This window comes from Pleurodeles waltl, chromosome 7, assembly GCF_031143425.1.
Source record: "Pleurodeles waltl isolate 20211129_DDA chromosome 7, aPleWal1.hap1.20221129, whole genome shotgun sequence".
In the NCBI taxonomy this organism is placed as follows: domain Eukaryota; kingdom Metazoa; phylum Chordata; class Amphibia; order Caudata; family Salamandridae; genus Pleurodeles; species Pleurodeles waltl.
In genome coordinates, this window is record NC_090446.1 from 1293754739 (window position 1) to 1293769249 (window position 14511).

Genomic DNA, 14511 nt, shown 5'->3' on the forward strand with positions numbered 1-14511 from the left:
GGGGTTTTGCGCGCCCCCCTTCCATTAATAAAAACAAACCCAAGGGAGGTGACCCACCTGGGAGCTCTATGCAAAACAAGCGCAGGAGCCAGAGTTTTTTTTTTTTTTTTTTTTTACATTTTCAGTATGCCCAACATGATTTTTGGTGAAAATGAAAATAAAATGCTTTTTTGCCCTCATGGAGTCCTTCCGCGACCCCAACACGAAACCTTAGGGGTCAGTGTATCCCTACCCTGCCCCTGTTTCTTTAGATTTTATTTTTTTTATTCTGTAACTCGGTTGAAGCCGAGTCCCAAGAAGGCTGCAGAAACTTCCTTGTTGAAGAGTTGACAACCAATCAGATCTCAGCAGGAAATTGGGAGGGTTTGCGGAACCTTCGCATCCCTATATATACAGATTTGTTTTTTCTTTAATATCTCCCAAACTACTAAACAGAGCAAAAGTTTGGCAAATTTGGCAGAAAGGTACCTTTTGGTACGCAGATTATGTTTTTTGTTATTTGGTGTATATCCATTCAGAATTTTAAGAGAAACTAAGTAATATCTAGGGCCGTTAATCCTCCTTGACTGCTCTGCAAATAATAAGAGCGCGTGCACAGATCTGCCAAACTCTGATTGTCTGCCAACACTTCAACAAAGAAGTGTTGGCAGCCATCTTGGAACTCAGCTTCAGCTAAGTCCCTAAAAAAAAGTGAAAACAAAATTGTGACGATATTGTGAACTTGAAGCAAAAGTTTTCAAAAACACAAGTACTGACTTCTGCTCTTGTTTTAATGAAGCCACCAAGTGGGCCAGGTCCTGGGGGCATGGAAAAACTAAAGGAGGGAGACACCCCAGGCCCCAAGGATTGCTACCTACCCGGGGATGTTTAGATTACATGTGGGGGCCACGCGCCCCCTGCAGCCCTGGGGTCCACCTCCCATGTGATAAATGTCTAAAATATAGAAGTGGGTCCGGCAGACCCCACCGGGCCGCAGGGACTGCCACCTCCCTGGGGCTAACATTCTGTTCTATGCGGTGGGTGCGTACCCCCCCCAAGCCCTGAGAACTGCCACCTCCCTATGGCTAAATTCAAATGTTGGAGGGGGGTGTGCGGCCTCACTCGTGGGGCCATACTTGGCCCTGGGGACCACCACCCCTATGGGCTGGCTCCTGTTTTGGGGTGCCCATCCCCAGTACATAGCTGTTTGCTGTGGCTAGGTGGGAGCTTTGACAGCTCCCACCAAGTCACAGCAAACATGAACGGCTCCAGCAAGCGAGTGCTGTCAAACAGCTCTCGCTTGCTGGAAGTGGAGGTTTCCTCTGTTTTCCTGGCTTCAGGGATGTAGGCAATGAATCAGAGGAAGCTATTGCTCTGCCAGACAGGGAGCTACATCCTCAGCAGCTCCCTGTCTGTGAAAGCCCCACAGGAGGCAGGGAGCCAGCAGGGACTGCAGAGGCCTTCAGGCTCCCCCTCACGGTCCTATTGGACTCTGGGTGCCCTGGAGGGCACCCAGGAGAGATGGGCAGGCCTGGAGGATGGAGTCCCTGGGACCAAAATTGTCCTGGGGGAGGGTGGCCATGTGACCCCCCCCCCCGACCCCCAAAAAATATATATTGTAAGGCCAGGCCCTAAGGGATGGGGTTTCTGCGGCCGAAATTGGCAGGGGGAGGTGGGCCAGGCGTGCCCTCCCAAATAATAAAAAACATATTAAACCCAGGATCAGGGGGATGGGGTCTCTGGGGGCCAAAATCATCCAGGTGCAGGTGGCCACACCACTCCCCTGCCCCACAGTGGGCATTCAACCAACAAGATAGTACTTACTAATCAGTAGAAGGTTCTCCAGTTGGATAGACGTTTTGTACAAAACTGTGGACTCTTGCTGGATAAACGAGCAGGTGAGCTTCTGTTCTGACCATGATGCTCATTTCACAGAAATTAACCCTTATCAGGAGGCACCTACAAATATGAATGTAGCAGGTGCCCCAGTTGAAGATCCACTTCTGGAAAGGACAAATGATCCTAACTTCTGGGCTTGGTGAAGTCAAAGAAAGTATGCTTATACCACGATTGCATATTGAAAAATGATCTAAAATTCTTCATGGAGGCAAATGCATGTTTAATCTATTGGAGCAAAATCACACACTCTCCCATCTGCTCTCACACCCACATAGACCCTTTCACACCCACTCTCACACCTAGACACACACTCTCACAGCCACTCTGACACACAGAGACACCCTCTCACACCCAGAGGGACAGGCCCTGCGGCCAACTCCTGTTGCTCACAGCCACAGGCCGTGTGCAGTTGGGAGGTTAGTGGGGTTGGCCGCAGGGGCTGGCCATAGTCCAAGCCCTGCAGCCAGCCCCCATCACTCATGGCTTTTGAACATACACCCCGCAAGGTTGGGAGGTTATAGGAGGTTGGCCGCAGTGCTTGGCTGCAGGCCAAGCCCTGTGGCCAAACCCCACTGTGCATGGCCGAAGGCTGTGTGCGGTGGTCAGTGGATTAGCGTGTAGTAATGAGAATGACTTTACGCTAAAAAATCGATAGATATTCACTGAAAAAAATCAAAGGTTATAGGGGCATTTTAGTTAGGAAATAGAATTAAGCCTTAGAAATTCATTTTTTTTTAAACAAAGGTTACAGGGACATTATAGATGGGTTGTGAATTTACTCGTACAAAACCAGAGAAATTCAGCAGTTATAATTATAGTTATTTCAAGTAACTATATCTCGTGGCCTCGGGTACCTATAACTCGTACCCTCGCCATACACTGCTAATTACCCCAGATATTACAGCACTGATGACAACTTTTATAATGTCAATAAAAATATCAGTAAAACATTAGAAGTCAGATTATTGAATTAAACAATGAGCATGGTGGTTGTGAAAGTTACAGTTACCTTAAGCCGCGAGTTATAGTAACTTGAAACTGCTGAATTTCAGTGAAAGAGATATAACAGATTTGTATACAAGTATTATAAATATTTGTTTTCTAAATCTTGTGCCTTGACAAAAGGCAGCGTCTCCCCAGACTTACGCTGAACACCCCAACAGATAGCTTTATTACTGGTGTACCTGCAACTTCTTGAAACATTTCAAGTCTTTGCCTGCAAAGTCTAAATCAGCACTTTGCCAGCTGGAGACATAAGTAAGGGGTGGCCTGAGATGCATTGGGGCCTGTCCTGCAGGAAGATTTGTGCACCATTATAAACATATTTAGGATAGCTGGGAGTTAGAAGGGTGTTCTTCATACCTCCCCCATATTTTGATTGTCAGTGGATATATCAGGAGTTTTGCAGCACAGGTTTTGTGCTTTTGTATTTGGGGAGTGATTTTACGTCTTGGCATTGTGTCACTCTCTGAAATTAATTATTAATTACTGTGGATAATAATTTGCCAGAAGCAATAAGGTCACTAAACTATTAGGTCCAGTCAAACTTTTCAATTACAGTATTTAAACTTAAGCTCAACCCCTGGAATCTACGGCTCACAGCAGACAGGCTTAACTTACAGAAAATGTGTAACACATGTAAAAGTACCAGAACAGTTAAAAAGTCAAAGACACAACACAATAAAAACCCAACTTCAAATGATAAAATTAGTGAAAAATTTCATAGGCAAAACGACATCAAAACTACAAAAAAGGCGAAAACAAGGCAATCGGAGATAGGAATATTTTAAATTTTAAGAGAAAATAGTGCCAAAAAGCACAAAGCGGCAATGGTAGTCTAGAAGCATGATAAACCAGGACCTTGGTGCCTTTTGAGTCAGACCACAATGGAGCCCAGTTGGATGCAACAAGTTGATGAGTTCCAGTGAAAGTCTAGAAGTCAAAAAGCTTGAGAAAGTTTCCAAGTCCCACTTCAGAAAGGAACTTTGTCACTTTTTTTAACAGAAACATTGAAATTTCTTCTAAGTCTCAAGGCAGAAAGGGACTTTGTCACTTTTTTTTAGAGAAGAAAACTCATCCCTGAGCATGCCATCGCTGGAACTGAAGTTCAGATACTCGAAAAAGGTTGGTTTCACTGGAGCTCTCGAGCTTTGGAGATTTATCACTGTGCATTTCCAAACCCCAGCTGAGGTTCTACGAGTCTGGAGCGGGACACGCTGAAATTAAATCTGATGCCCTGGAACTGCCAGTTGAATACATTTTCACGCAGGTCCCACCCTAACTCTAGAGTAAAAGTTTTCAAAAGTTTCCAAACAAGCACAAGCGTACACTTCTAAGGCCCCAGGGCCTCCGAGGAGGCACTTAAAGATGCTCGGGTGTCAGGCATAGGCCAAGAGCAGCATCCAGTCCACATCCAGTTGCTATTGTTCAACTGGGCACTTTAAGAAAAAGCCTCTGGCAGCTTCTGATGTTCTTGTAGCCACACAGGGAGTCAGTGACTGAGTTTTGGAGTCCGCTTCTTTGTTCTGGGTACAAAGCAAGCAGATGCAGTCCTTCAGAGCTCCTCTGAGGCATGAGGTCCAGTCCTCTTCTGACATTCCATGGGTACAGAAAGTGTTTTGATGAGGTTCTTTCAGGTTCCACATTTATGCCTGCACCAGCTGTAGGAGGCTGGCCTGGCTTGTAGTGGGTACCAAGGGGTACTAACACTCTGTACCAGGTCCAGTTATCCCTTATTAGTGTAGAATAGGTGTTTCTAGCAGCTTAGGCTGATAGAAGGTAGCTATAGCAGAGCAGCTTAGGCTGAACTAGGAGGCATGCAAAGCTCCTACTATACCACTGGTGTCATATGCACAATATCATAAGAAAACACAATACACAGATATACTAAAAATAAAGGTACTTTATTTTTATGACAATATGCCAAAAGTATCTCAGTGAGTACCCTCAGTATGAGGATGCCAAATATACACAAGATATATGTACACAATACCAAAAATATGCAGTAATAGCAAAAGTAAGTAATGCAAGCAATGTAGAATTACAGTAGATTGCAATAGGAGCACATAGGTATAGGGGCAACACAAACCATATACTCCAAAAGTGGAATGCGAACCACGAATGGACCCCAAACCTATGTGAGCTTGTAGAGGGTCCCTGGGGCTGTAAGAAAACAGTGAGGGTTAGAAAAATAGCCCACCCCAAGACCCTGAAAAGTAGGTGTAAAGTGCACCTATATATTTCCCAGAGAGCAGAGAAGTCGTGATAGGGGAATTCTGTAAGGAAGACCAACACCAGCAATGCAACCAAACTGGATTTCTGGACGAGAGTACCTGTGGAACAAGGGGACCAAGTCCAAGAGTCACGACAAAGTTGAGATTGGGCAGATGCCCAGGAAATGCCAGCTGAGGGTGCAAAGAAGCTGCCACTGGATGGTAGAAGCTGTGGATTCTGCAAGAACGAAGAGGGCTAGAAACTTCCCCTTTGGAGGATGGATGTCCCACGTCGTGAAGAAGCTTGCAGAGGTGTTCCCACGCAGAAAGACCGAAAACAAGCCTTGCTAGCTGCAAGGGTCGCGGTTAGGGTTTTTGGATGCTGCTGTGGCCCAGGAGGGACCAGGATGTCGCCACTTGGATGAGGAGACAGAGGGGGTGCCCAGCAAGTCAGGGAGCCCTCACAGGAGCAGGCAGCACCCACAGAAGTGCCAGAACAGGCACTACAAAGAGGAGTGAACCGGAGCTCACCCGAAGACACAAAAGGAAGTCCCACGATGCCGGAGGACAACTCAGGAGGTTGTGCACTGCAGGTTAGAGTGTCAGGAACCCAGGCTTGGCTGTGCACGAAGGAAATCCTGGAAGAGTGCACAGGAGCTGGAGCAGCTGCAAATCATGTGGTACCCAGCAATGCAGTCTAGCGTGGGGAGGCAAGGACTTACCTCGACCAAACTTGGACTGAAGAGTCACTGGACTGTGGGAGTCACTTGGACAGAGTTGCTGAGTTCCAGGGACCACGCTCGTAGTGCTGAGAGGGGACCCAGAGGATCGGTGATGCAGTCTTTTGTTGCCTGCGGTTGCAGGGGGAAGATTCCATCGACCCACGGGAGATTTCTTCAGAGCACCTAGTGCAGAGAGGAGGCAGGCTACCCCCACAGCATGCACCACCAGGAAAACAGTCGAGAAGGCGGCAGGATCAGTGATAGAAGGTTGCAGTAGTTGTCTTTGCTACTTTGTTGCGGTTTTGCAGGCGTCCTGAGCAGTCAGCGGTCGATCCTTTGGCAGAAGGTGAAGAGAGAGATGCAGAGGAACTCTGATGAGCTCTTGCATTCGTTATCTAAAGAATTCCCCAAAGCAGAGACCCTAAATAGCCAGAAAAGGAGGTTTGGCTACCTAGGAAGGAGGATAGGCTAGCAACACAGTAAGAGCCTATCAGAAGGAGTCTCTGATGTCACCTGCTGGCACTGGCCACTCAGAGCAGTCCAGTGAGCCAGCAGCACCTCTGTTTCCAAGATGGCAGAGGTCTGGAGCACACTGGAGGAGCTCTGGGCACCTCCCCTGGGAGGTGCAGGTCAGGGGAGTGGTCACTCCCCTTTCCTTTGTCCAGTTTCACGCCAGAGCAGGGCTGGGGGATCCCTGAACCAGTGGAGACTGGCTTATGCAGAGATGGGCACCATCTGTGCCCATCAAAGCATTTCCTGACACCTTTTTCCAAAGGGAGAGGGTGTAACACCCTCTCTCTGAGGAAGTCCTTTGTTCTGCCTTCCTGGGCCAAGCCTGGAGGGCAGAAACCTGTCTGAGGGGTTGGCAGCAGCAGCAGATGCAGTGAAACCCCGGGAAAGGTAGTTTGGCAGTACCCGGGTCTGTGCTAGAGACTCGGGGGATCATGGAATTGTCTCCCCAATGCCAGAATGGCATTGGGGTGACAATTCCATGATCTTAGACATGTTACATGGCCATGTTCGGAGTTACCATTGTGAAGCTATACATAGGTAGTGACCTATGTATAGTGCACGTGTGTAATGGTGTCCCTGCACTCACAAAGTCCGGGGAATTTGCCCTGAACCATGTGGGGGCACCTTGGCTAGTGCCAGGGTGCCCACCCACTAAGTAACTTAGCACCCAACCTTTACCAGGTAAAGGTTAGACATATAGGTAACTTATAAGTTACTTAAGTGCAGTGGTAAATGGCTGTGAAATAACGTGGACGTTATTTCACTCAGGCTGCAGTGGCAGGCCTGTGTAAGAATTGTCAGAGCTCCCTATGGGTGGCAAAAGAAATGCTGCAGCCCATAGGGATCTCCTGGAACCCCAATACCCTGGGTACCTCAGTACCATATACTAGGGAATTATAAGGGTGTTCCAGTATGCCAATGTGAATTGGTGAAATTGGTCACTAGCCTGTTAGTGACAATTTGGAAAGCAAAGAGAGAGCATAACCACTGAGGTTCTGGATAGCAGAGCCTCAGTGAGACAGTTAGTCATCACACAGGGAACACATACAGGGCACACTTATGAGCACTGGGGCCCGGGCTGGCAGGGTCCCAGTGACACATACACTAAAACAACATATATATATACAGTGAAATATGGGGGTAACATGCCAGGCAAGATGGTACTTTCCTACACCAGCCAATGGGTGGGAGGAGAGACTCCAGGGGAATCCCTAACCAAATGGGGTAATAGTTCTCGAGCCAATACTACCCACTTTTGAGCAGTTCCTGTTTGCCTTACTGCAAGCAATGCCCCAGTGCTCCTCACTGTCAAAGTCCAAGATAGGGAAACCCTTCTCACCTTGTGCAGAGCCTGCGTGCCCACTCAAGAGTGCGGCAAGGTAATGAGCAGTGCCCTCCTCAGTGGCTACCCAAAAACAGCTCTTGGGGTAGCTTTCCCCTATTGAGGTTGGTGCCAACCTAACTAAGGGGCAAAGGCCAGGGCCTTTCCAGGTGTCACTTAACTTTGACTTGTGACAGGGAAGCCCCAGTTGGAGTAAATTAAGTGGGACACATCTCATCTGGTCTTCCTGCCAGGGAAGGAAAATACCTCCTCACTATCTGGCCACTGTCCCTTCTCTAAGAGCAGTTTTCACACCTCTCTCACTCCTCATTCAGGCCAAGTAGAGGCTGGGCAGTTGCAAGAGAGTTACCTCAAAGTAGCCCCCTTCAGCTTCTAGTATGGTAAAAATAACTTTCTAAAAGTTATGTTTCCCATATTTGTAATATAAATCTGACTTTACTATTATATTGATTTTTTTTATTAAATATACAAACAAGCCTTTCTTTTGAAAAGAGTCTGTAGCAAGCACAGGTCAAACGTTATAGATTAAAGTGTATAATCTATACTTTGATATTGCCTAACTGCCAGTTACAGCCTTATTAGTAACTTGTTTTGAGGCTAGTGACTGGGGAGACCTTCCATTTCTAATGTCACACATCTTCCACTCTCAAACAGTACACAGCCTACCTCATCGGCTACAAGCTGCCCTTAGGGGTCACTGATTTAATATTTAAAATTAGATTTTCCTACCTGTCAAAAGGGTGATTTTGACAGGTCTGTTTAGCTGCTGCTGTCAGGTTAAACTGTGCAGTCCTAAAGCCATATTTTCCTTGTTACGCCAGTGGATGGCACAGTAAATGCTGCAGTTCACAGGTGACATTTAACTTTCTATGCCATAGGTGTATTATCTGCACAATATACTAAGCTATGTCCTCTTAAGAAAGTTATATAAGTTAATCAGAGATTAACCAATTTTTACATATTTTAGAGGGTCACAGCGCATATGCTGGGCACTGGATAGCAGTGCCCCAATGTGCAGTCTAAAAAACAGCAATAAAAGTTAGCAAAAAATGGAGGTGACGGCGCAAAAAGAAGCATTTTCTCAGAGGCACTTTTCTCAAATAGGGCTTAATTGTTGTGGGTCATCCAAAAAATAAACAAAGTATTCAAGGACTGTAACCACCACCTTAATTTGTCTACAGATGGTTCTATTTGCCTGTGTGCCACCCTAATTGTGCTTCCATTCTTCATTATGCTCGCTAAACATAGCAAATATAAATGTGGTTCTTTATTACCATTTATGCAGCTGACTGCTTAACTGTCCTGCAATGGAAGCCAGGGTATCACCTGCAGCTGGAGATGGTATTTGATTCTTAATGTAGTCCCTCTCTTTTGAAAACATTTAGGGGGTCATTCTGACCCCGGCGGGCGGCGGGAACCGCCGAATGACCGCACTGCGGTCAAAAGACCGCGGCGGCCATTCTGGCTTTCCCGCTGGAGCCGGCGGGCGACCGCCATAAGGCCGCCCGCCGGCCCAGCGGGAAACCCCCTTCAACAATGAAGCCGGCTCCGAATGGAGCCGGCGGAGTTGTAGGGGTGCGACGGGTGCAGTGGCACCCGTCGAAAATCTTTATGGGGCCCTGTTAGGGGGCCCCACGACACCCGTACCCGCCATCCTGTTCCTGACGGTAAAAACCGCCAGGAACAGGATGGCGGGAAGGGGGTCGGAATCCCCATGGCGGCGGATTCCCTGGGCCAGGGGTAAACCGGCGGGAAACCGCCGGTTGCCCTTTTCTGACCGCGGCTTTACCGCCGCGGTCAGAATGGCCCAGGAAGCACCGCCAGCCTGTTGGCGGTGCTTCCGTGGTCCCCGGCCCTGGCGGTCGTGGACCGCCAGGGTCGGAATGACCCCCTTAGTTATTTGGTGTTGCTCTGAGTGCTCCAAGATCAGTGTTGGCTTATGCTATGTCCACTACTCCCACCCTCCTCTCTGCATAACAAACTGCTATCTTTCTTGGTATACCCTCCAAGTTTGTTTTGACCCCCAAATTCCTCTAACAATTCCTTTAACTTAAGTTTTTACATCCAGTCTGTGCCAACTAGCAGACCCTTTGTTTCACCCCACTGTCTCTAGGCCATTCAGCCCACTCTTAGACCAAAGCTGTAATCTCTCCTGTTCCTTTACTTTGCTTCTACCCACTAGTCCTTCCCTGACAACTCCCTGGCATGCTGATTTTATTCTTCCACAGCCTTTCCGCTACCCATTTTCTCTGACAACCACAATCATACATTATATTTCCTCACTCATTCCTGCTTCTTAACCTAATTGTGTTGGCCTTTGAGCAAGGATGCTGTGGTGGGCACCTGGGCATTGGTGCACATAAAGAAATAAAATGCCCCCCACATACGCAGAAACCTCATCAAACCTTATGAGCAAGTTGAGAAAAGGTGCAGTACAGCAAGTCATTTTTCTAGTACTGGTGTGGTATGAGAACTACACACAACATTAATGCTACATCACTTACATCACTTACTGCACTATTTGCATTTTCACTCCAATGTGGTATTCCTTAACTTATTAGGTTCATATAATTCTATGTGTTGGGTGGTTTGCATTGGGCTCTCTGTGAAGCAATGCTATGTGTGAATATCCTCCTGGAACTAGCAAGAATTTAAGGATGACATCTAAGACAGATGAGACGCAGAAAGCAGTGACATGGTACAACCATCAACGGAATCCAGAACATAGACAGTGGCCTGAATAAAGTGAAGGTTGTGAATTCGTGGCTTGTAAGTCCTGATTAGGGCTCAAATACAAATGAGTTTTGTAGTAATTACTACACATCTGCAATTTTTCCTGGATCGGGGTGACCACCTCGCTTCCGGTCATGATAGAGACTGTCTCTAGTCCTGAACCTTTCACCTAGAAATGATTGGTATTGGGTATGTTAGTCTAATTAATTCAATGCAAGCAAAACAAAATTAAAACACCCAGAATGCATTACGCTAGTACAAGAAAATCAAACACTGAAAACAGTGTCCGTAATGACCTGGTCCTAGGTGGTCACCCTGACCCGGGCACATTTCCTCAGGAAGTACCCAGTGAAATTTGTCCAGGGAAAACAGGTTTCATAGAGGCCAAACGTTTAGTAATTGGTTGTGCAAACCCGATTCTACATATTTTACCTCATTCTACACTGCAGAACTGAAAATGGATAGTCACAGAGGAAATAGCGCACTTGGTAATAGTCATATTTACTAATAGTAACAGTGAGGAAAGTTCCTAAATTATGGAAACACACAATTCAAAGAGTTTATGTACTAAGGTCTAAACTCAAGAAAATTCCCTATAATTGCAACTGAGATCCCCTTTCACCCCTTATTCAAAATTTTCAGTAACTAAGATGCTGATGGGTGTCTCAAGCTTAAAAGTCTTGGAAACTGTGAAAACTGTTGCTCATAACACCAAAGCAAGCAAGAACACTTAAGGGGTGTGTTATGAGTTTGGTGGACCCATCTGACTGCCCTACTGTGCTGTAAACTCCCTGCAGAGTTGATAGGAATGTTTAACTGAACGTTCTTGCACTGATATGGTGGCTGTAGTTTCATAACACACGTGTAAATAGATTCAACCATTATCAATGCACTTCTCTGGTGTACTGTATATTGCAGTGGACGCAAAGCCCTCACACTGTCAGGCTGCTGTTCATTCAGGGAATATCCCAGAAAATGGCACGGTGCGGCTTATAGCGCACTCTAACAGTTGCGCGGTTGTTCTGACATCTTACCCGAGGGGGTTCTTCAAACTGTTCATAGTCCTGACCCCGCCACATCGCAACCTGAGTAGATCGCAGCTACGGGGAAAGAGCTGAGACAACAATGGCGGGACATGACAATGGACACGCGCTCCCCAAAGGAGGCATTGTAATAGTGTGGGAAGGTGAAAAAACTTGTGGAAACAATACATCTGCAACACATAGTTTGTTCTCTTTAATACTGCTTATTATTTTATGCATTGAAATGTCTGATGTACCACCCTCAGCAAATTAATCAATATAATCTTGTCTTTGAAAAATTGTAAACCCTTTTAAGAGGCACCGAGTGGGTCTTCAAAGCGAGTGTGGAATATTTAAGTCGCTCTTAAGATAAATTCACCTAATAAATAAATAATAGGATAGTTTTGTATGTAGCCTACTGAGTAGCACAACTATTTAGGGTCTGTTTTTTCAGAATGTATCCCGAAGCCTGGATAGTTTCCCTTAAACTCCTTTTTGAAGAAAGTAAACAATAATGTTTATTCTGTACTTTCTGTCAGGTGGTGATTTACGCCCATCGCCGGAACAGTATCCTCCCGTGCAGTGGGAGAGGCCCCCTTGAAATAGTATCTACCAAGTAGCGGGAAGGACGGCAATTCTGGCCACAAGTCTATTCTTTGTCCGCGTTCTGTGCTATCTTGTTAACGTTTGAAGGTCGTGGGGCGCGAACCTTCAGTCACTGCCGGGAAACGGCGGCCAGGTATGTGCTGGGCAGCGCACATTCCCACCGCTCTTACACAGCTGCAAGACTCTGGCGCTTGACAGCCCTCTGAGGAGCTCTGCTCGGCCCAAAACGGCCAATCAGATGAACCAGACCTAGAAACACGCCTCACGAAGGGGTACATGCCACAGGACGAATAATGCAGCATATAAGGATCTCTCTCGAGTGTTTCATGTTGGCTTCTTACTGAAACATCATGCATCATCCATAATTGGGACGCTTAAGCTAGTAGACCAAGAGGCATGAGCTCTAAGCTTAGCTTCTTCACTTGGCCATAGTGCTCCTGACAAATCACTACACTTCTTTATTCTGCAGCCACTTGTCTGATAAAAAGAGACATAGGGCCTGATTTTGATTTCAGAGGACAGGGTACTCTGTCACAAACATGACGGATATCCCATCTGCCCTATTACAAGTGCCATTGGATATCATGCACTTGTGATAGGGCAGCAGGATAGCCCTCAGGTTTCTGTAACTGACCCATACATGGAACTCTAAATCAGACCCATAGAGGCAAGTGACCAGAATATTAGTGCCCTGAAGGAAAACACAATATGTACTGTGCCCTTTGAAATCCAGCCCTGTCCTCAATCTCTCTCGCCCCCTTGTCTGATCTTCCTCTCTCTTCTGAAACCCCTGCAGTGCCTGATGCAACTAACTTCAGGTAGCCTGGGAAATGACTGTGTGCCAGCAGCAGCCTTCAAAAACCACTCAACTGGCTTCAGTTCCCCCAGGAAAGCGTACAATGGAATAATTGGCCAGAGTGACCCTGCAACAGAACCAGTCACAGCTATCGTCTTAAACTTAAAAATGGCCAATAACATGCAGTTTTTGTGAATATATGTACAATAATCCACTTTTCCTGGCATTTACTGAGCATTTTGCCCGAGGGAAATTTTAGAAGGGTTGACCTGCTGAAATTAACCAGAGGTGAGTCTGAAACTTGTAATATAAATATAATCACTGGTAGTGCACATATAAAAATTTACTCGGGGCAATGACATTTAAGGTTCCCATTTTTTCGTTTTTACTGAACACAGACAAAAAACAAGGTGATTCCTGTTTGTTTTTTTTATCTTTCATGGATTCCAGGCCAGCTGCTGTGCATATTGAAGGCATAGGGAGGTGAAAAATAGGATGACTTTTGCTTACATATTTTCACATCTTAATATATGCGTACGCTAATAAGCTAGTATTTTCAAGTAGGTGGACTGTTTTATTATATTTGACTTTTTAATGTGGTAAAACCAGACTGGCACAAAATATAAGTACACTTTAAAAAAAAAAAAAATGGAAATATACAATTTCTGACTTAATTTATCCAGAAAAAACGTAATAAATACAAATAAATACCAACAAAATGACTAAAAAATAAAAATGAATAAATACAGATGGAAATGTTGAAAAAATAAATACCCTCGTCCTAACCCAGCTACTAAGCGCTATATTAAGCAGGGCAGTGAGATTTTCGTATAAATTTACCTTAAAGGCAAGATCTTTAAAAAAACTGGTGTCAGTATGGATTCAGAATTAAATTTTGAATTAATTTAACAAGATCCTATTGTTAACCATAGAATAGTGGTCTCTCTTTGAAATTAGTATTGGATTAGTTTTAAGCAAAACATAGTGTCAGAGATATCAGGCAATACGGTGAAATTGATATAGGAGTTTCTCAAAAGAGAACAAAATAATGTATAGATATTGGAGGTAAGATTTCATATTTCTACCATGCTTTACTTTTTTGCAAATATGCATTTATGAATTGTCTGTAAAATGTGTTTTTATACAACAGTTAAGAACATGTGGTATGGTGCTTTTTGAGGGGTGCCAAATTGGCTCAGAAGCTCTAGAACATTTGTTTACTTCTGACTTTCCGGAGTGTGTCGTGTTTTTGTGCATTCTCCTGGGCTGGTGAGAACACAACAGGATAAACAGTCAGTAGTGTCCTGGGGCCATAGGTCACTAATCATTATTAGTCCAGGTTTAGTGGACAGTGGACCAATGCATTTACTTCAAAGTCTATGCGTGGCTGCATCGATGGAGTTTCGAATTCTGATGGGTCCACTCTGCCTTTCACCCTTCTGAGGAGAATAAAAAGGATACCGTTGTAGTAAATTAACGTTTTTTAATTCGGGGCCAAGATGCCACAGAAAGGGAATATATGCTTTGTAAATACATATGTTATGTTGTTTTGCATAGCAAGGCACCATTCTAGGAAACAGTGCCAGACACAATACTCCAGACGAGGCCTTCGAAATTGGATACTGTACTCAAGGTATAGCCTCTGGAACACAGCACAATTGTTCTGATGAGCCTATGAAACTAGGCA